Source organism: Oxyura jamaicensis, chromosome 24, assembly GCF_011077185.1.
Source record: "Oxyura jamaicensis isolate SHBP4307 breed ruddy duck chromosome 24, BPBGC_Ojam_1.0, whole genome shotgun sequence".
Lineage (NCBI taxonomy): Eukaryota > Metazoa > Chordata > Aves > Anseriformes > Anatidae > Oxyura > Oxyura jamaicensis.
Genome location: NC_048916.1, coordinates 5,274,168 through 5,297,001, shown reverse-complemented (window position 1 = coordinate 5,297,001; position 22,834 = coordinate 5,274,168). Strand labels below are relative to the sequence as shown.

At 44.4% G+C, this 22,834-nt stretch overlaps 1 protein-coding gene across 1 annotated transcript in view; it reads left to right on the top strand.

Annotated features, from left to right (window-relative positions):
• Positions 1-22,834, top strand: part of POU2AF1 (POU class 2 homeobox associating factor 1) — a 70,596-nt gene that overhangs the window by 28,426 nt on the left and 19,336 nt on the right. Inside the window, exon 3 of the mRNA XM_035345981.1 lies at positions 21,529-21,725. The gene's annotated coding sequence lies outside the window, so the exon portion shown is untranslated. The remainder of the gene's footprint in view (positions 1-21,528; positions 21,726-22,834) is intronic.

Here is a 22,834-nt window from a genome sequence, read left to right as displayed (position 1 = left end):
ATATGGATCAAGAACTAGGAGACCTGATGTTTGCAAGATGAAGGTAGAGTCAGGTACCCAGCTACGGTGCAGCCGCGCTGGGCAGGCAGTTACCTGGCTTCCTGCCCCACAGATCCTAGGATCTAGTGACATTACTGCATTGGGATCCCAAAATACGAAGGCATGGGGAGAGACACAGCTAATACATCCGTATCTTAGCATGGCTGCCAATGGTCTCAGCTACCAGGCCCAAGGGAGCAATCCTGGGAAATGCACAGGGCTTTGTAGGTGGTGTTTGGAAATTAAGGACACGTAAGAGCTAATGATCCAGTTTCTCCCTTAGTGGATTGTAAGCAGTTTGCCCAAGGGAAGTGATTGGTTAAATGATATTTCAGGGGTTAGAAGATTATTTCTCTCTCTAACAAGCCACAAAGATCTGCTTTTAATGAAGGACAGACTCTGTTCTGCTTCAATAAATGCTTTCCTCCTGTCTCGCCCAGTTTGCCTCATTGATTGTGTGAGTCTAGGACAAGCTGGAGCCAGGGTTCCGTCCTGCCTTCCTCAGAGCGACGTGAAGCAGTGTGTTTTTCTGTAAATGTTACTGTTCTGTTCGGTAGGATGAGGTGTCACTTAGGGAACTACTCAACGCTTGTAGAGGTGGGAGAATTTGGCCCACTGCACACAGGAAATTGCTGCAATGAATCATTGCGTTTATTGGGTTGTAAATTACACTGGAGATTTCTCATCCTTGTATTCTCTCCCGTACTCCAACCCATATCTTGAACAGTTTTCACTGATTGTTTATGATATGCTCTTACATTCACAGTGAAAGCAGGAATTACCCTGGTTTTTTTTTGGTACAGAAAAGACCAAAATGCATTCCTGTAGCCATGAGAAGGGAAGCAGTTTTGCAAAACTGACAACAAAAACCTTGGAATGTGGACCCTACAAGAAACTGTCTCCAAGACTTTGCATTTGTTTAACTGGGAATCTTGTGGTTCTTTTGCTTCTGAATTCTACAGGTATCTGATATTTTATGCAAACGCTTTAGCATTGTAATTTTAAATAGCTCTTACGAGTCTGATTCTACAAATGGTACTAGAATCGGCCCAAACTGGCAATGAGCTGTGTACTCACAGCTGCAGCTCTGTTCTGTCAATGGCAATTTAAAATTTGGACCCCCTGAGAATGCCACAAGTCGTGTCCTCCTGTAGACATCAAGGCAAGTTTAAGCATGCACAGCAAGTAGAGAGATTGATAATAAGGCTTTCTAGGATCTGTAGATACTACTTCAGTTGGTACCTCCCTATTCCCACAGCTCTGGGCAGAACAGTTTTGCGTTTGCACAATGAAACCCAGGTTGGAAAAAGTATTTTCTAGCCAGGGCATAGACTGTTTTCACCATCTTCTGTATCTTTAGTGATTTCTGCTCTTTTAACCTACTCTTTACCATTTATCAATGAAAAGGAGAAAATTTCAAGCATTGGGAATGTAAGGAGTGAGGGCACGAGTATGAGCGTCTGGGTAAAGGTCTTCAGTGATGGTCGCAGGGGGAAGGGGAGGAGGTCAAAACAGAGGTTTGGTCATAAACAGCTGCCTGAGCCTTTAGGAAAGACTGGTTTGTGCCTCCTGTCTTCTGTTTGCCCTCCCCTGGGGGAAAAATGGCATGCCAGATCTTTGCGCTGGGGGCCGTCTTTCCTTTTTGAGTGTGCTAATGCCATATTTTCAGAAAAACGGCCGTCACCGCCTGGAAGTTCCCGGTGGCTAACTGTAGTTACGGCAGTTCCTGCCTAATTGGTTTATGATGGGCAGCCCTGCCAACCTCTCTCCATGTAAACTTTCAGGTTATGCTGCCAGTGGGTGCAGCTCCTTTTATATCTTTCAATGCAGGATGAATGCTCTGTAGCTTCCTTCATCCCTTGTTGCTACATGTTTTTTACTGCACACACCCACTTTAACGGCATTCGCTAGGGTAGGTTTTTGTCCGTCTTTCCCCTTTCCATGCTGTTGTTTTGCCAACTGTTAACTCACCCAAGAACTCCCTTGTTGCAAAGGTTTCCTTTATTAATGCTCTCTTTCAAGCGTGTAGGGATCGGGGATGGTGGGCTGAAGCTGCACTAGTGCCGAAAGCAAGCACAAGGCTTTTCCCTGCACGAGCTTTCAGGGTCTGATTAGAATGTAAATAAAACATAGCTGCTGCACATAATTCTCTGTAAGGGTGAACATTGTACTGTGCAGGTAGGCCTTGAACTTAATGGTTGTCCAGTAATTTTAACAGGTAATCACCGAATAACGACCTTAATATTCAGAAGCAGTGCAGAGCACGTGCTCGGAATTTTCCTTCCTGGAATCGGCGCTGTGAGGCAGCGGTGCCATCTGCATGCCCTCGGTGACAAGTTGAAAGTAGGCTGAGCTCTAAATGTGCATATTTCTCAAATCTTGCATCCGTGCTGGCAATGAAATGGCTTTGGGACATCGCTGTTTGGTCTCACATTTTCGTAGCAAGCAGGAATACCCAATTTGCCATGCGGGGACAGGCCACGGGGTAATTGCATCTTGGGTCTCTGCTGACGGCAGCCGGGAGATGATGCTTCAGAAAGAAACTTTTAATGACAGAGGTCAGGGCCGTGCAACCGAACCCGAGTAGCTCTTAGTCATGTTGGTGAGCATGAAGTATGAACTCACCTTGTCTCCTGCTGCAGTACAAAACGGAGTTGCAAAACAAAATGAATTTGCCTTACCAGTGGCAAAGGCACTCAGAGCTGCTAGAAATGTGTTCCCCGGTAACTGAGGTCTGCTTTCCTAGGGCTCTGAAGTCTTTGGATAACAGCTGGTGTGTTTGCACTTAGTGATTATTATCTTTCAGTAACCATTCCCGCTCTGTTTTGCCTTCAGATGACACGGACAAGGTCCACCTTCATATCTTTTACGTTCTAGGTGCTTTCAGCCGTTCCTTAGTGACACCGCGTGTTGTGATCTCCTGTGTGCTTTCCCTTGGAATGACAACCCTTCCTAGGAAAGGAGGGTACCAGAAGGATTCCTGCTTATTCCCTCGGTTCTTGACTCGGTCCCGAAGAAGGGAGGCTGCTTGCTCTGTGCAGATCGCAGTTATTTCCCCACGTGCTTCCCACAGCCACGTGCCTGAGGGCTGTGGACATCCCAGCTTGTGAAAGTCTGGCCTGCAGAGCAGTCTTTGCTGTGGAAGATGAAAACGTATAGCGAAGGCAGGAGACTAAAAGTGGGTTGCAGCTCTACTGAAGGCATAATTGACGATATTAGTGTAACTTGTTGTGTGATTTTTATTGTAAATTCCCAATAATTGCCTGCCAATGACTCATCTTTAATGATGACCCATGGTTAATTCTAAATGTTTTCCTTGGATTCAGAGCTCCCCAGCACTGACAGGAATGGCGTGTTCAGACTATTTTTACTTCCCTGAAATACCTTTTATTCAACGATGATGAATTTTCTCTCCTCTTAGACTGCCAGTTTGACTCAGTCCCCCACAGTTAGGAACCAAGAAATTTCTCACGCTGTTTGCACCTCTTCAGACCGTGACAAGTCAAGCTGTTTCTCCTGCTGATGCTGTGTGACATTAATTTCTAACGTCACTGCGTGTAGTGATCGGATGCCTCTAATTGCTGATGGTATTCAGCTCTCATATGAGCTGCGTGGTCAGATATCAAAGAATTGCAGGCTGTTGAGGATGAAGAAGCTATTTTCTGGTATCTCTATTTTCAGTGCATTTGCAGGGCATGGGATTTGGTTTCCTCTTACTACAGCTCTGAGAAATATCATTCTTGACTCAAAAGCATTTAATTGTATGTTTACTTTCTGGCGTATTTCTGGAGAAGGTAATTAAGGAGAGAAACTCAGAACTCTTGTAAAGAAAGTGGTTTCTTGGTTTTTCTGATCTGAACTGTGCTGTTAACCTAAAGTTAGCACATCTGATCCATTCTGTGAAGCAACAGTGACCTCCCATGGGCACAGATGAGCTGTCAGTGGTATGTTCTTTCTGCCTTATTGACTTGACAAATCCATTATGGAAACGATCACCTAATCCCAAGCTTTCTGAATAACCAGCCAGATGGAGTATTAAAACCTTGTTTGTTCATCAGTTTTCTGGCATAGATTTTCACCAACCTATATCCATCACAACTGCCCAGCAAAGCTGAAAGCAGTTTAAACTTAGGGGCCTAGCATATATACAAAGTAGAAAGGAAATTCTTGTTATTTGGAAAACTGTGATTTCTTCTCCTTTTAAACATTCTTTAAACTTTCTTATTCCAACAGACTTTAGAAAACTGTTGCAAGAAAGGTTTTCCAGATGTTTCCTCGATTTTTTCTTTTCTGCTTTCTTTGCCAAGGTGAACCTTTAGGAGCTGTAGAGAATGGATCTGTGCTCGGAAGCCTGGTTTAAAAAGCTTGTCTGTGCCTTCTCAGCTGAAAAGTACTGCCACATGCTGGTTTGGTAACAGAACGTGGTTGCTTTCCCTGAGGATTTTAAATGGGGGCTAGTGAATAAAATAAATCGTAGTCTGTTGTTACATGTAGCTGATGAAGTAGAACAGGCTTATGATCCAGGCAAAACCACTGCTGAGCTCTGGAAATGCACCATCCAGCTTACGTGTTGTAGCAGGCTGACAGGAGTTAGCAAAAACTCATCCATGTTTGCAGGCATGAGCAAGTATTTTGAGCAGTGACACACTGATACGAACAGATTGTGAATCTTTGTGTGGAAAAGACTTTGGATGTTCTGTTACGGCCGCTCTGAGGTCAGTGTTCATTTGCTCATTTTCTTCCGGGGATTTGGGGTTCAAATTCGTAGCCTCAAGACTTCTAGTCTGGTTAGATTTACTGTGGTTTTTACATATTAGAACTGTGCATAATCCCCAAATTCAGTAAAGCATTCAGACCCGATCCAGTGGACTCCCTAAAGCGACTTCAACTTAACTTGGTGCAACTAGGCAGATAAACCAGTAAGTTATCAACCCAGATTTCTGATGCTTCAGGGCAGCCTCCTTCATTTCTACTGAGAATTTATTTGTATTTTTCTCTATCCTTGTCGTTTCCAACAATTAAAAAACAAAACCAGGCTAAGAAATACAGAATTTTGCTCCTGACGTCCCAGCGTCTGTCACTAGATGGTGCTGTGAATCAGACTGAAGGAAACCCTCCCTAGCAAACAAGACACATCAGATTAAAAAATAAACAAACAAAGCCACCTCAACAGAAGAGAGATCAGCAAGGAGCATCAATATTTCGGAGGTATAAAGGGAAATCCATAGGAGAGTTTCCAAATCTCGTGTTGACACCAAACTGATGTGTTTCCCTGTTTTCAGCCATTTGTTTCAGAATATACATCAGTGAGGAATGTGGCAGAAATAACATTTTTATTAATTTCTCTCTGTAAAATTGTTGACTCAGACTTGTCATATATTTGTGTTAGTTTCTGAACTGGCTGATGGTTTCACTGTGAACTGTAACTAGGATGTCAGCATGAAAGGAACAGTGTGCTCAAAAATGCAGCTAATCTTAGGAAATCAGAACAGTCTACATTGAAGCTCTGGTGAAATTATTAATCCCAGAAGATTGATAGAAGATTCGTTTAGCATGAATTTTGGAGGACACAAGGGCCTGTGGTGCAGATTTGGATGCGAGCTATGGCTCGACTCACATGCCTGATCTTGGCATTGTATCATTTTAAACACCCTGAGAGCCCCACAGCTCTTGGGACACTACGGGTCTCCTGTGAGTGCTGTGACAGATCTACCAGCCCCCTGCGGGTGTCTTGGCTAACCCAAGGCATCTCTGCATGGCAAGGCAGCTGCCTCTCACTCCGTAACATCCTGCTATAAATATCATAGCTACTCCCCATTTTTTCTACCATTTCTGCATTTCTGAATCCCCAGATTGAATTATTCTGCTGCCTGGTGTTCCTGCCTTTTAAAATTTTCCTGTTTCCCTGCATCTTTTAGGGATTCTTACTGGGTGTGAATCTAATTTAGACTTGTGCATCCAGACCTAAGGAGCACTTCAGGAAAAAGAGGCCTTTTGCTGGCTCTGCAGAGGATAAATTCAATTTCATGATGCACAGTCAGGGTTAATGCTTTGTGTCCGTGAGCTAGAGCCACAAACACGTATTCTTTTTGACGCCGGGTACATGAGCCACCTTCTCTATTTACAGTCTTCTTTTTAAAGGATCATTTACTTGCTTAGTTATTAAAATACAATGACATGGCTGGCAGCCAGTCAAAATACTCAATTTCTCCAACTCTTTCATAACGCTGTCTCTCTTCTCTACTAAGTCCTGTCCCTGACAGACACAGCCATGTGTTGCTCCTTGCACGGTTTTTGCTTGCTTACATTGAGAAGTGAGTTACTGCACGTGAACAAAGGTGGAGAAAGTGAGCCCCCAAATACTAACTTTTAAGATTATTTTCACACTTTTATTTGCAAATCCTTTTTCTTTATTCTTGTCCTATCATGACTGATGTGGTTATAAAATGCTTGTTTATTTATTTATTTATTTATTCCTCTGCTTAAGCTCAGACTTGATGGTGATCTGGTAGAGAATGTCATTTCAGGATACAGGTTACTCCTTGTCGTGTTTTATCTTGTAGCTGTGTCTTTGGTCTGCCTCTTCTGGCAGGGATTCAGTAAAGCACTTAAGTTAGGAAATTAAGTGCAAGCCTGACATTAAGCATAAACATGTGCTGTTTGAATTGGGGCCCTTCCACTTTTTTGTTTATGGTGGTTAAATATTCCATGAAGTCTCTTGGTACATCAGTTTTCACATCAAGCTAGGCTTATCCACAAAGGTATCGTGTTTGCTCTTCAAAAATGTGTGATGCCTGAATAGCTGAATGCTTCTGGCTGGGCTTGACATGGACTGGGTTCTGGCAAGCACAAGGATTTGATGACTCTCAACTGGACTGATGTCCTCAGCGAGGTGAGAAAACACTGAAATGGAAAATTTGGGTAGCTATGAGATGTTTGTGTATATAATGCACTGCACGTAAGCATGAAGAAAAGGCCTGTAATTGTCTGCGGGATGTCTGAAGATGTGCTTTCAAATGTTTCAAATCTTTCAGGTCAGGGCTGAAGGGAGATAAGGCTCCAAGTGCCATTTCTGTGTCAGAATACAGCTGCTCAGTTTAATGACGACTGTGAGGCAAACGCCGCTTCTGTTAGCCCACAACTCTCTTCCAGTAACTTTAGTCCCTTGATGGTGGATTTCTACTGCCTTTGGAAGGACCTCCAAAAACCTTTAGTGGTAACTGGAGGTGTTGGTTAGAAACTTCATGCTTCCACAACCAAATCCTCAGAGAGTATCTCAAATAAAATCCATGTAAACAGTGTTCCTTGACATCTGCATGTTGGGGAGTCTAAAGAGAGAGGCAGCCGATTTGTCACAAAAGCATTGAGACGGACCGAACAGCAAATGTTCCCCTATTAACTGCAAATTAGCTACATAGCAATTTACTTATTTAAGGTTAATAATTAAAATAATACATAAGTGGAGACAAGTGAATAAAGGCTCTAAATCCACTTTTCCCTCCTGAACAAAACCAGTGAAAGTCGCAGACAACAATGGCTTGTAATCTGGGGTCAGGTTTCAGAGTCCTTTTCCCATACCCTGAGATTTCATTTCGCTCCCAGTGGACTTCATCCAGGTTTTTTTTCAGCACCAGGGAAATGACGCCCACTGAGGTCAGTTAGTGCAGCCCTACCATGGCTGCATGAGAAAAGAAAGGGGTGGTCTCATGCAGATCTGCAAATGCTTCTTTGTGTGGTACACAGAGAAATGTTTCACATTCAGGTAATAATAGTAACTACATTGATTTTTTTTTTTTTTTCATCTGTAAATCTCAAGGGATCTTACTAAAGACCTAAACCAGTCGCTTTACAAGTGGGGAAATCATTTCTTTTGTTTGTTTTACTTATTTTTTTAACTGTAGAAATCAACAACAGAAATTTCATAAGCTTCTGGCTGAGAGGGCGTGACAAACAAAACCCCTCTTATCCCGGAGAATCAAGTTCATAATATCTGAAGTTAACACTTAACTGTGAAACCCGATCCAGACATTGCTATGCTAATCTCTGGATAATAACACAATGAATAAGAGCAGAACCTTGAAAAACAACTCTGTAAAATTTCGTGGAGAGTATCGAACTACTTTATTTGTTCAAGGTTGTGTATAGTATTGCTCTTTAGCTTCCTTTAATAATTGTGACATCTGGTATTTATCTAAAAATAAGGAAGTACAACTTATTAATCAACAAAGCTAAGAAATTATTTCAGCTGCATCCAGTTTCTTTGTAGAATAGACTAATCTTGAAGAGTTTTGTATGTGCACATCTCGGTTGTAACATAGCTTTAATAACCAAGCCTTTATTTTCTCTTAAGCTCAGGCCCTAAATTTCTGGAGAAATATCACAATAAGATGGGGATGTACAAGGGATCTCACAGGGGGCAAAGAGTAGAGTTACACAGGATGGTAAAGGCAACGTTAATCTCAGCCTGGCACTTAAATTTAAGAGAAGTCTTGTTGATTTTTGAGGTCTATCCCTGTTGTTATAGACAGCATGTGCTTGAAGCATTAAGCATTTAAATTACTGCTTTCCCCTGATATTTTTGAAATGCATTCCCTTTACGTTGGAGGCAAGGAAAGCCTGAAGGTGGTCAGAGATGTTGGTAACATAGCCTCAGAAAACACAGAGGGCTGAATTAAAAGCTTTTGCATGCAGCCTGCGAAGTATTTGATAGCTGAATTCCAGGAGTGGATGTGTGCCGTAGCACTTGTATGGCTTTGAACTCTTAAATCCTCTCTGCAATTGTTGAATGACAACACAGCTACGGCTTGTCAACATCTGGCTGTAGCTGTGAAACAGGCGGGAGTGTGGAGCGGTGGTCCAGAGCTGAGCAAAGCACACCCCACAGGGCAAAGGAGGTGAACAACACTCATCTCATAGCCCTTCGAGAAGTCTGCGAATAAATCTGCATTCTGTGGAGCTGACGTCTCCTGAAAATTTATCTAAGAGGACAAATGAGAAAATTGCTGCCCTTGAGTAGGTATATTTTACAGAGACGTATTTATTAGTGATAGGTGGTATGTACATAGGATTGTACTTGCTGTAGTTCGTGTCATTTGTTTGAGCCATGAATAAATAGGTGAATGATCTGACAGCTTTTGAGGATCAGACTCTCAGACCAAACCAGTTCAACTTGGTGATTGTTTGGGTTGGTTTATTGCCACGTTTATTTTTTTCCTGAGCAATAAGTTCCCATGAAAGCACCAATGTCTTCCCCCTTGTTGTGAGTTAATGTTTCATTAACATAAATCATTTCACGTTTTGTGGAGTCTGACCTAATTTCTCCACGAAATGTAAACCTGCATCTAACTCTTCTTTGTCAGCTGTATTGCAAGGTAAATTCCAGTACTACTTCCTTATGCTGCAGCTAGCACCCCTCCAATTTCTGCTCTTAAAAGATTTTGTTCTTTAGTGCCAGAGTTCTTACCTCTTTCAGCCAGTCCTTCTGTCTAAGAATAACGCAGGCACAGAAGAAATGTAAAGAGCAAATGACTCCACAGTACAGTACACAGCTTTTTTTTTTTTTTTTTTAGGGTCATTCTGATCACTCCCTTAGAGACCAAGAACGAGTTGATGGAAATGCCCACAAGAAGTTGTTTTATCTCCAGAAAGCAAGTCTGTCTCCCTTCAGACCACATTTAGCTGCTTTGAATTAGGGACGCTCCACTGTTTCCAGCAAGGCTTTGCTAGCTGAGCCAAGGCACAGCACAAGCGCTGTGTTGCTGCATCACACGTTCCAAAAAAATGTCCATCAAGGAGCAGAGGTGGGAGATGATGCAACTTTCTGGGGTATGTAACTGACTTTATGTAAGTATGTAAGTTTGTGTAGGGAAATGAGAAAATGCAAAAATACAGGTTGCTTGGAGTTTACTCCTCTTTATCCAGGGTCAAGAGGCTAATGGAAGTACAACTCAAGCAAGGAGATCTTACCAAAAAAAAAAAAAAAGAAAGAAAGAAAGAATTAAATATTTACCTAGCAAAAGAAATGCCAATTGGCAGATTAAATATGTAGTCTCTTTGTTATCATTCCAATAATACCAGCAGAACAAAAAGTCGGAGCTAAGAGGGGGACCAAAAGCCTGGTACAAGCCTCCACCTGTGCGGAGCAAGAAGAGACCTGCCACCTGCGCCTCCCTAGGGAGCAGGGCCCCTGCAACCCCTGTGGTTGTTACTCAATCTGTCTGCATCCTTCTCCACTTCAGGTTCCTTTTTTGCCTCTCTTGCCTCTTGTATGTACCAGAGGAATTCATGAGAGGAACCAAAATACCTAATTTGTCGGGTAATAGATGTATAGGGTCATTCAGGCAGACCCGGCCAACGTGGCCACGCTGATCCTGGGGGACCTGGACAGACCTGTGAGCCTGATGCTACAGTCACTAGTGTAAAATGTGCAGGCAGACATCTCTGATGGTTTTGCTGTTAGCTTTGGCCTGATCCAGGAAATACAGATGAGTCCTGATGGACATGCACCTAAGAACCACAAAGGTTTTTTCCAGCACCGAGTGTGCTTGAGCTACAGTGAATGGTGGGTGCTCTAGGTTTTGTTCCTGAACTTACCCTGTGGTTTCAGCCCTGTCTCACATCTGTGGCTGCTGCTTTAATCTCTGGGTAAATCTCATTCTCTAACCGCTAAGAGGGGCTGAGCCTGGTATTCAGTGAAAAGACACTAGATGTGGCCTCAAACATTTTTCTGTCTAGATAAAACATACTGGAGATATGTGCATCAGATGGCGCTGAGTGCTTTTCAGTCCAAATAAGAACTGCTCATTTAGCATCATTAGCTAGATGTTTGATTAACCAAAACCAAAAGGAAATATTTTGTGTTCAGCAGATTAGACTTGGATCTGCTGAGGAATCTTTTTGAATTCACACCAGTTTTATTGTTCCTGAATTTTGTGCTTTAATGAGTGGCTCCTCATTTAGTGAAGTTTCTCTGGAAATCAGATGTCAGATGGGGTTCTCATTAATTAGCCTCACTTTTGGCAGGCTGGCTCTCACTGCTTAGGCAGTGAGCACATGGGAGAAGGAAACTGCTGGGGTTTCTCTTGCTGGGCGCCTTCGCAGTCCAAAGTGAGCTGGTTGTTACGTCTCAGGTTATTAACCACATGTATTTACATAGGTAGACTGTTTGAGAGGAGCAGATTAGCAGTACTGTTTGGATATGGCTTGTGGGATGTGCAGCAAGAAACATCCTGTCCCGACCCTGATAATGCCATTCGGAAATGGGACCTGCCCGAGGTATGGGCAAGGTATGTCTCATTTCATTGCTGAATTTTAAAGAGTGACCTGGAAACAAAACACTTCTCCCTGTTCTGTGTGGAGCTGGTGGGTGGAAAAATTGTTTCTCCCTTGAAAACAAGATAACCTGAGTCGTAGCTGCTTAGGGAATGGCCACTTGTAGGTACAAGAGGATTTCAGTTCGCGTAGCTCCTGCCCTCTCTGTTAAGGATACAAACAGAGGGCAGATGAATGCTGGTGTGCGTGGCAGGCTGTAAGAGACAGATGTTTTTCTGCTAAAACTTAAGCTGAGGGTTAGTGTCAGGCGCTGGAGTAACACTGCGCCTCTCGGTAACAGGGAGCTTCATCCAGTACCCCATCGTGCTCCGTAGCTCTCTGTACATGCTGCTTTCTCCCAGGCCAAATTGTTTTTGTTTTTGTTTTTACAGCAAACTGAATGGCAGCTGATTTAATCAGCAGTCCTGGGAGCAATAATTCTGCAGGGTTGTAACTTGCATTGGCTGCTGTGTTTGTTCTTCCCAGGGAGAGAAGAGTTTAACAAAGCAATGGACGATCGTGTACGTATTGCTCAATAGGATAACTTGTGCTCTCAGTTTACAGGCTTGAAAACAAAGTGGATATGATACCATCAAACTGCTTCATTCCAAGCCCTGCTGCTCCTTAACATGTCAGAGCTGTAACCTTCAGACACTACTCCGAGTTTTGAATCTTTGCATTCCTGGGGATGCTGCTAGCCCCAGCTGTGCTTTAGGGCAATGGGTGAGCTGTTATCTTGGTCACTCTCGCGGCTGAAACCCACGAGGGGAGGAATGATGTCTATGTGATGTTTTGCATGCTGCTGAATGCTCTTTGTGGTTGTGCTTGTTGTGGTTTAAGCCTGGCAGGCAGCTCAGCACCATGCAGACGCTCAGTCACTGTCCCCAGGTGGGATAGGGGAGAGAATCAGAAAGGTAAAAGTGCAAGAACTCATGGGTTGAGACACAAACAGCTTTACTAGGTAAAGCAAAAGCCACGTGCGCAAGCAAAACAAACCAAGGAACACGTTGGCTGCTTCCCATCGGCGGACGGGTGCTCAGCCTCTCCCAGGAACGCGGGGCTCATCACGCTGATGGTTCTAGTAACATGCAAAATGGTAGGAATGACAGAAACAGCCTCAGAGCAGCAGAGGTCTCTGTGAACCAAGGACTGGGGTTAGTCACTCTCCTTTCCTTTTCCATGTGCATGTCTTGGGAGTTGCATTTTCCATCTCTGAGGCTAGCTGCCTTTTGGCTTGTCCCCAGGGGTGACATTTGCATTGCTGTTGAATCCTTTTCCTTCCGCTGCCATGCGGTGTGCTGGATGTGGTCACAGTGCTGTTATGTCAGCTACAGCAGCCAGCGAGGGGCAGTCTCTGGATGCTCGAGCCGAGGTGCCAGGTGGTTTGACTACCTTTGGAGGCACATATCTGGTTCTTGCACGTCACCAGCTGTACATACTAAAAAAAAAAACATCCAGAATCTGATCCTCAAAACTCTAAGATTGCTTTGAGAATAACAGGATTGAATAAACTTCAAGCTCTTCAGATTTGTAGTCTATTTTTGACTCTTAAATTTACTCAGGCTCATGTTCGCAAGTACTTCATGCTTGAAGTCCTGGGGGTGGCCTTCTTTAATGAAATGGAGACACATTCCTAGCCACTCAGTTCCAGGTGCAGGATCTTTAAGATAAATGTCACAAATTTCAAAATAAACCAGAACAGTTGGAAAGGAAAAACAATGAAAACTCTTGACACCTGTGACCTGGCAGTGAAGTACCACAAGGGACATTTTGCTCGCTCATACAGTTTCAACCACTTGTCTCAGCGAGTTGCCAGTTTGCTCCTGAGATTAAGCAAATCTTCCTCCTCCTGCAGGACAAGTGGTCATCTTCAGCATGAGTCAACAAGAGCAAGCTAAGCTACAGTAGGAGCATTATTTCTTATGCCTTGAGCCAAATCCAAAGGGTCAGAAAAATGTAATGGTCCCCATAAAACATGCCGTGTCCTGCCCCACTGCGCTTCCAGCTGCTGGCTGCCATCTTTCTACATGGGCTGCAGAAGGAGCTGTCAAGTTATTCTGGGAAGTGGGTTTCCTCTTGCAGGAGAGAAGGCCAGCTGATGTAAATGTGAAACCAGCATTAGAGGGTGACTGGATTTATCTTCATCGAGGCTTGAAGGCATCCGGGGTGGGGGATGTAGGTGAGGTGTTACCCACAAGTACGCTCAGATGAGGAAAGAGGAACCGTGCTGTGTTGTGAGCTGGCCCTTCCTCTGCCTTCACAGTCTGTTCTCAGCCTCTTCTCCTCCCCACCTTGCTTATTTTCTGCTATCAGCAGCTGGCTTTGCATGGGCTTTTAATGCCTTGAGATACCCAGCATACACTGCACGCCTTGCTGCGGTGATTTGTGCTTTAGTAATTCCAGAAGCAGAAGTCTCCCAGCGGAGAGCTTTGAGACGCTTCCTGGAAAGCGCAGAGCACACAGCATGCCTCGTTAGGCTGTGTTAATTAACCAGCAAGGTTCTCCTCTGCTAAGGTGATGTGTGTTATTGCAAAAGCTCTAAAATAGATGATTTTGTGTGGCCCGGGGGCCTGTGTTAATATTACTGGAGATTTAACTCTCTGTTCCCCAGCAGAACGTACATGAAACAGTAGAAGTCTCCCCTTATTTAGTTGCTGATGCCTGGGATAAATTGTGTGTAGGAAGGAAGAGGCAAAAGCTGGTGCAGCAGGGCTTCTGCCCGAGTCAGGGAGAAGGAAACTAACCTGAACCCTCCTGGACAGATAGATTTCCTAGTGTCCAGTCATTCTGGGTACTTTTTCTTTTGTGAAAGTTTAATTTCCTGAAATGTTCTTGTTTAAGTCTTCTCCCAAAGTAGTAAGGGCAAGGTACAAGCCAAAAATGGTTGTTGGTTGCAGAAGATGGAGACCAGAATAAGTTTACAGAGAGCAGGACTTCCAAGTTAAGCACATATTTAACACTACGGGCTGGAGTAGGCTTTCATCCCAGCAAGCACTGTGTGCTTAAAATAAAGCTCCAATTTAGTGCTAATGCAATAAAGCATTTGGTACTTTAGTCTTTTGATCTTTCCTTTCCTCTTATCATTTAGGGATGAAGGCAGCAGTAGTGACTTTTCAAGCTTGTGAAGAATTGCAAGGGTTAAGAAGTGCGGTATTGCAACAAAGCGTTATTGTGGTGACTGAGATTTCCTTGGACAAGGACCGTGTATGACACAAGAGCAGTTTAGACTACTAAGCTGGTTTTAAGAAGTTTAGGCAGTAGGTATTTTATTGTGTACTATTGTCACACGAGTTAAATGATTTCAGGGGTGCCTGCTTTGCAATATCTTCTAAGGACTGATTTCCCAAAAGGCAGAATGCCTGTCCCAGATCTACTGGGGCTTTTCTGATGATGTTAAATCAGATAATAGAAATTTGAAAAAAAAAGGCATTTAAAATCATTTTCAAAAGCATCTCTTGCTAAGGATGGGAGCAGAAAGAGGCCCTTCCTTCCTGATCCCAGAAGGTGATACCCTGCACGTGGGAATTCTGCCTACATTTGTTGGGTGCGGTGTGGTTTTGTTGTCATTGCTTTTTGATACAGCCAGTCAAAAAGCTCATTTAGTTTCTGAATTTCTGGTGATTTAATAACAGAGCGGGATTTGGTCTTGTACTTTTGGTCTTTATGCCTCACTTCCAGGGCTGAAATGTCCCATTTGTAAAGGCTGTTAGTCAAAACTAAAAGCCTCTTCTTACACTGAGGATTGACAAAGTTTGCAAGTGAAACTGAAAACAATGTTTTTCCTTTTATAAAAGTATTGAACCTCTCAGATAGTTTTATTTGAGTGTGTGGTCTTTTGTTTCAAATGTTTCTTTTTAGATGCTAAAAAGTTGGGAGAAACAAATGAGAACAATTGAGTCAAAATATTTTCACAATATTGAGATGTTTAGCTGGGAAAGTCCAGGTTAACTTCACTGCAGCAACTCATAATTGGAACAGTATGATCTGATTTGTTTCGTTTCTTTCTGATGTTATCAGATACAACAGAAACCATTAGGCAAATACAGGAGAACCCAAAGCACCTCCAGCATAAATGCATGTTTGTGTCCTGCACCGGCGCTGTGACTTCGAAAGGTTGATTCCTGCTGCTGGCCGCAGAGAAAATTAATTCTTGGTAAAATGCACAAAGTTCATACTTTTGTCTTGCAGATTCCAGTGATTACTATTTTTTTTAGATTTGACTATGATAAATGTGCAAAATTTGGAAGGAGAGCCAAGCATTCTCCTTCGTACCTGTAGGTTTGCACAGGGCGGCTGGGAGCATGTGTGCACGCAGGGCACGAGAGGAGAAGCTGCTGGAGTCCTGCAGATGGGCAGCAGAGCCAAGATCGAGGTTTTGGCCAAGAGTGGAGAGGAAGCCAGGCGTAGAAAACATGATCTATAGCTGAGGGTTTCCCACAGTCTTCAGGAAAATTCAGCAAAATTCTGGATTTAGTTTTCAGGTCAGCACTGGCCACTTCTGCCTGAAAGTTGTGAATTTATTCACCTGGCCGTGCCGTGCCTCTCTTTGGCACACTTCTGTGTGATGCACTTGAACTCCAAGAGACCCAGGCTTTGTGCTGTCATTACCTTCAATTGTAAGGAAATAAATTAGTATAGTAGTTTAATGTCTAATCCGAACTGTGCTGAGCTCTGCCCAGTATGAAAATCCAGCCCTTCTGTAAACATAAAAGCAACTTGAAAATATTTCTTTGGAAATCACCTGGCCTGGCCTAGTCTGAAAAGGAAACTTGATGGACTCTCTTAATGTTTGGTTAAGCTGATGTCTGGGTTTAGGTCTTCCAAATGGTTACAGGTAGGCATTATCTCTAAGAAATACACGGAAGAGTGTAACTGCAATAGTCATAACACCTGAGGTTTCTAGATCTCACACAGAGTGTAACCAGTGAAGTTCATCAGACTTTGTGGCCTTCAGCTGAATCTCCTAACGGGCACTGAAAGTTCCTCTGTGGAAGTAAGCTATAAAAGCTAGGTGGAATTGTAGTAACCGGCGTCTTACTGAAAAGACGTCGGGCCATACAGCAACAGGTTGTGGGACCGGTGTTAGAGAAGAGAATATGAGATGAATAAATGTTGGTGATGGAGCCTCCCATTATGGGTGAGGATTCCTCAGGACTGAGTTTCTCACATGGCAAACATTCAGCGTTAGTTTTCACCTGGCTCAAAGCATACCTAGAGGTGAAATTGTGTTAAACTGTAGAGATAGTGAGGGCAAAACTACGTTCAGGTAAGTGAAAGAGAAATGAAGGAGAGGGTAAAGTGGAAACTTAAGTGCTGCTATTGGTATTTACACAAGAATCCTCAAGGACAGTAATTGCTGGTTTGGCACCTGCATTTAATACAATAAAAGGCCATGCAGTGAGAGCTGGAAAAAAGCGGGCATTTTTCACAACTGAGCCCTACAGAAGGGAAGTCCCTGAATTTCCAGGAAACTGACAGTATTAATTAAATGCATTCTGTACAGCTGGAGTAAAAGAAAACGGCCCATCATTCTGCACTGCTATCGGTGAGGGATTACTCAAAAATATGTAGCATAGATGATTAGATGGCAGTCAGTGCTGGGTTTTAAATGAAAATGTATGGCTCAAGCATTTCTTCTTAGATGCATTCTTTGAGTGCTGCTGGTGTGTTGCTTACATGAGTTATGCTGATGAAATTTCTAAACATCTGCTGTATTTTAAATCTCCATTTTTATCAGGGTTAAATAAAAGGTTTATAGACAGAGATGGATACCGGAAAATTCAGGGCTGCAAATAGTTTTTCTGTTTCATAGCAGCGTGCCATAAATCTGCCTGGAGATGCAGCTGTTTAGCTGACTGCTCTCAACAGAAATCAGAGCAGAGCATCAAAGAAGTTTGCCCGAGAATGCTGCCGCTGTCATACCCGTCTTTGGCTAAGCCTGATGCTGCTTTGCTTCGTCTTGGAAACCATGGCTTCAAATCCTAACACATGTACAGAACAGGATCTGGGGAGACAAAAGAGGCTATCTCTGAATGTGAATCTGAGCTTGTTCCTGGATTTCAGCGCGTGAGCCGCAGCAATGGGCTGTATTGTTTCCCTTACCAAAGCGTTGGCAGCGGCCTGTGCGACTATTGGAAAATCTCCTGTGCCTGAGGGGTTCTGAAACAATTCAGAAATTCTCATTTGCCAAGGGTTTCCTTCCTTGCTGCGCATGCAGTGTCTCCAGTGCGTTCCCAGCTCATTCCCTTGTGAGAAGCCCTTTTCTTGCCGTGCCCCATACAGAGCGGCCGTTGTTCTCCGCTGCTGGCTGGCCCTGGAGCTGTCGTTGGCTCCAGGGCTGTGTGAGCTGCGAGCTGCCAGCCGTGCCGGAGGTGTGCGGCTGCCCAAACCATATGCCTGGCATGGTTTTGTCTCTTCTGAACCCCTTCCCCCTGCAGGACAGCAAGAAGCTGGCCTGTTGCATGCGCTCAGCATTCACAGTAATTCATGACAGCAGCTGAGCACGCGAGAGGCTTGCAGGGCTAGGTGGCCTTCTCACATCCTATGGTTTCTGTGCTATAAAATCTGGTGAGGGCCTTGCCTGTGGGAAGCCATGCCTGAAACATCGAGCTGGAAGCACTGCATTTTCCCTGAGAACTGTTATGAACACATTTTCTTTTTTTTCTTTTTTTTTTTTTTCTTTCTGTTTCCTTAATCCAATCCACCGTGATGTATAGTGCTGACAGTCACGGCAGCCGTGCTGTTTTCATCATCCTTTCCTGAACAGCAACACCTATCATGCTGTCCTGGGGCATGTAATTGCTGTTAACTTTGGTTCCTCTGCTCTGTTTGCAGACAACCCTTCTACCTGTCTTTGGGGATTTTTTCCTGATACCAACCCAGCATCAGAAGACCGGAGGAGCTGGGGCAGGCTGTCAGGCAAGGTGCTCTCTTCCCTTTGGGCTGTTACTTGAGTCCTGGCTACGGTGAGTGGTAGGGAGCACATGGCTGAGGCTGAGCTGCAAGATTTGGTGCCTGCATTCACAAATCCCCATTAAGCCGAGAGGAGGAGCGGGGCTGCCCGGCAGGTGGCAGCTTCACCCAGCGAATAGCACCCGGCAGCACCAGGCTGACCACCAGCTGCACCAGCGGGGTTCTGGTGTCACAAAATTCCAGCTTTGGCTTGTGCTCCGCTGCCCCTTTCGATGCTGTTGATGAAATTTCAGACAAGGAGCACTGCCAGAAAGTGGCAGACACAGCTCCTGCTGGAGCCAGGGGAGTGATGCTGGACTCAAAATGAGTGCTGAGGTTTGCATGCAGATAATTGCTTGGAGCATTATGGGGCTTGTTTCCCTTCAGCAAACAAGAAATATTTGGTAGATACCTCTGGATCTAAAGACTGGTGTACATGTGGGTATCTCTCTGATACATTTGGGTATTTCTCTGCAAGTGGAAATCTTTCCACTGAGTTGCAGAGGCTGCAGATGACATCTGTGCCTTACTGAGTCCTGAAAGAGAGCTGCAACCACAGCGTTCTTCCCAAAGTGATTGTTGTTTTTTTAATCAGAAAAAGGCAGCTTTGTTTCATGACATGAAGCCCTTATCTCACTAACTGTATGACGGCAGAAAAAAATTGTTGCTCACACTTTCTGACGTAGCCCTTCCTAATGCCAACAGTTTGCTTTTCTGATTTGATTTTGTACTGTCATAATAACACAAAAAATGAAAGGGTGTATGTGTGGAGAACAGCGAGTGTAGTGTAAAGTGTTGCAAGGAGAATACAGGGGGGAAAGAGGAGAGTGAAGCCTTTGGGTCATATAATTACACTCCTTTTTGAGCCTTCCATTGTGATTTGCCTGTTTAGTGACAAACAACAATGTCCTAGACACGGATCCAGACTCCTGGAGCATGTAATTAATAACTCTCAGCTCCCGCAGCTGCCAAATAAATGTGCCTTCTCCTAGGAGTGTTTCAATCTTCAGAATTTCTCTAGTTCGAGGTATGACATTTTTAAACCAGGCTTTAATCTTGTCGCTACTTGGGAAATAAAATACCAGTGAAACGAGTAGACTTGAGAAAAAGTCATGCCTGTCTCACGGTGACTGGGAGCCCTGTGTTTCCAAAGAAGATAAAAAAAAAACCCACCGAGGCAGTTCTAGGGTAGCCTGCCTGTAGCAGAGGCTTGAGCTCCTGGTTACAGTGAACCCAGGGTCAGTTCCTGCAGGCAATTCTGCACGAGGATTTAGAAAGAATCCCAGCAATCAGTCCTAGAGTTTCTTCTCACCTTATAACAGATGCTGGTTGATGCTCCCTTGGCACTGACCAGGAGTCCCAATTTCTTCTGTTCCTGCTGACCACAGTCAGCATTCATAATTGCCCTTCCAGTGCAAAGCTTTCAGGACAGTCATGCCTCCACTGTACCAAGCTTTTATTTCTGCATTTTAGTCTGGTTGTTGGTTGTTTGTTTTGGTTGTTTTTTGTTTTCCCATTCTTTCTAATCAGTTGTCAAATTGGCAGAAGTTCTCCTTGCAGGCCCCACGGTGCAGCTTTGTAAACTCAAAGTCAGGTTTTCTGAGCGTGGCCTGGCCAGGAACCAGAGCTGATAAGGTAAAGGAGTGGGTTTTAGTTCCTTTTTCTTTATCTAGATATAAAATCAGTTTGAACATCTTGTGCCCTCTCTTAAACATGAGGGCCAAATGAAGATGCAGCAGGTTTCCTTTTCTGAACTGGTTTCAAAGCTTTCTTTTTTTTTTTTGTATTTCCATTATGCCAGGGTCCCATTGGTAGCTCTGGAGGTAGGTCACACAGCTCCATCCCTGCTGTTGATGACGAAAAGGGGCAGATAAATGCTACTTTCAATTAAAGTCATTAAACTGAGTGGGGTTTGAATGACCTTATACAAAATCAGTGACCAGCAGTGAAGAGGAGATATTTTTGACAATGGGGCAAAGGACTAAAGCTGAAGTGTCAGGGTGAAATTATTAAAGGTGTAATTAGGTTCTGACAGAAGCTCCCAAGGGAAATAGAAAAGCCAAAAGACAAATAAAATTGGAAGAAAACTATTCAAAAGCATGGTCTGGAAGTGAGCCAAAGACACAATCCTGTGGGACGTTGTTGATAGGGAATTGCCCCAACCCTTTCCTAATTATTTTTCCCTAGACTTCCTAATGGGGTCCTTTCTCTCAGGCTGGGCAGGGAATTACTGAAGAGATGAGGTGAGGTCTGCGGGTGGTCCCAGAGGCGTCACGGAAAACTGTCCTGCCTCCCATGCTGCTCACGTCCCAGGCAAACATCCTGAGATTTCAGAAGCAGCTGCGCTTCAGAGGGGGTTTCCCAGATGTTTGAAGGAGACCACGGAAAAGTAAGTGCTGAATGAAGCAGTAGGAACTTTTGTGTAGATTCACAGCCTGATTCTGTCCTATTGTTCTCTGTAGCTCTCTACCCACTCCTCTGCAGCTGTACATTGCGGGTTTCGGGGTGAGGATGCTGCCAAAGCTGCTGAGTCCTGTTTCTCTGTGAAACTCTGGGGCCGCATGTGCTCAGAGAGAGCTCTCGGTGTGAGTGGTTTCCAGAGGAGACCAGGTGATTCGACTTTCCTTGTGACACAATTTGGGCTCGAGTCTTTGCCTTGGTAACAGTGCCTAGGTTCACAATGAACCAGCCTGCTGGTGCGGTTCCTGGCAGATCTGATCTGCTGAGATAAGAATGTCTCGCACCCATTCCGAGCCCTGAACCTGAAGAAATGCTGGCCACTTAGGTTTTGGCAAGCCTGGGCCAAAATCTGAATGTGAAAGGAGTTTCAAAGTCGCTGGCTTGCTCTGCTGAGTTTGGGCCCATGTTTTGGCTGAATGTGGCTTTTTTAGCCATTAATAATTCTGTTTCGGAAGGGTTCCTTCCATGGTGTGAGCTGAGCACGTCTGGGAACAATGAGCAAGGCGCCTTTCTAGGACTTGCTTTCGTTTGCATCCAGTCAAATGAGAGACTCTCAGATAGTGGGTTTCATCTGAAATACATGTCAACACTTACACGGATTTTGAATGAAAACGACTTTTACAAATGGTGAATATAGGTCATAAGAAGTATCACTGTTTTCATGTTCATCTGTAGACCTTTAATTTTGCTTCTGTGGGGTGAAAGAGAGGCTATTGAAAAATGTGCTGGTGAGGAGATCTCCTTAACAAAATGTTATTTCTTCAACAGACTCAATAAAGAGGGACCAAAGTCTTTACTGCAGCATGTTACTGGCTTTTGTGTTGGACCACTGCCTAAGACTGCACTGAGACTCCACTGGGAACATGGGACAAGCCTTTCTGCTGCGTTGCTTTCGTAACTGGTGAAAGCCCCAGCTTTCTTGCTGCCTCACCTTGCCAACTTCCAGAGCTAGTCATGCGATACATGTGAGTAACCTTCAATGGCATTCTTGATTGTATTTTCTCTTTGTGAATCATTTGAGATATTCTTCTGATTTCTGCCAATTTTCGGGTTTATTTTGGGGGTGGTTCTGTGTGTAATTTCCCAACAGATAGATGGGACGGGTGGTTTTTCTCCGTGTTGGTGCGCGCCAACCCTGGAAGCCAGCGAGTCACCAGGGTGGTGTAGCTGTAGGTGGGGGAGTTACAAGGATGCCCTGCTCCGTTCCTCCCTTACCACCTGCCTTATCAGCCACTGGGACAGGGGAAAGGGGAAAGAAAGTCTGTGCAACTGCTGCCAACCCTAGCTCACCTGAGATCATCCGTCAGCACCACAGGCTGAGGCGAGCTTGCAAGATGCATGGGCGTACACAAACTCCTCCAGCACCTAACTGCAGAGAGCAGCAGCAGGGACGGGCATTTCTGTGCGCATCAGCTGCACCGTGGTGGTCCCAGCAAGCACAGAAACCTGTGCTTTTAGCACCGCCACTGTTCTTGGTCACGGTGCTGTCACAGACAAGGTGTGTGTTATGTGCTGTTGTTCCCCCTGCCTGAGTCAGCACTGGAAACTTCTGAACTAAACGTGACTGCTGCTCGTTCACAGACCAACCCCTGAGAGTTTGAGGAGAACGGGTAGGCTGCGAGCAGCTGGTGCTGAACGTGGCGTGTGTGAGCAGCAGGAAGGGAGAGGCAGGGACGGGAGGGCTGTAACAGTCAGTGAGCCTACCTGCTGCAAACAGCTCGAGTATTCAGCTTCAAGGAGTGTGTTAGACAAGTATCAGCGGTCAGGAAAACTTTGGAGACGAAATGGATCACATCTGGGAGCTCAGGGTCAAGCCAGATGATCTCTAAAGGGTATAAAGTACAAAGAAATCCTTAAAAGGTCTGTTCTGGGACTTCATGTGTGTCAGTAAATGGAAGTGCTTGTTCGTGGGAAACTCACCTCTGCCTCCAAGTGCAGTGGTCTCAGTTGGCTCACTTTTTTTTTTATATATATATACTTTCTTTCTACCCTAGAACTCAGAACTTTCTTGAGGCCACTGGGCAATGGGTTCCCTGAGGTGCCTGCATGCAGTTCTGAAGGCTTTCATGCTCTC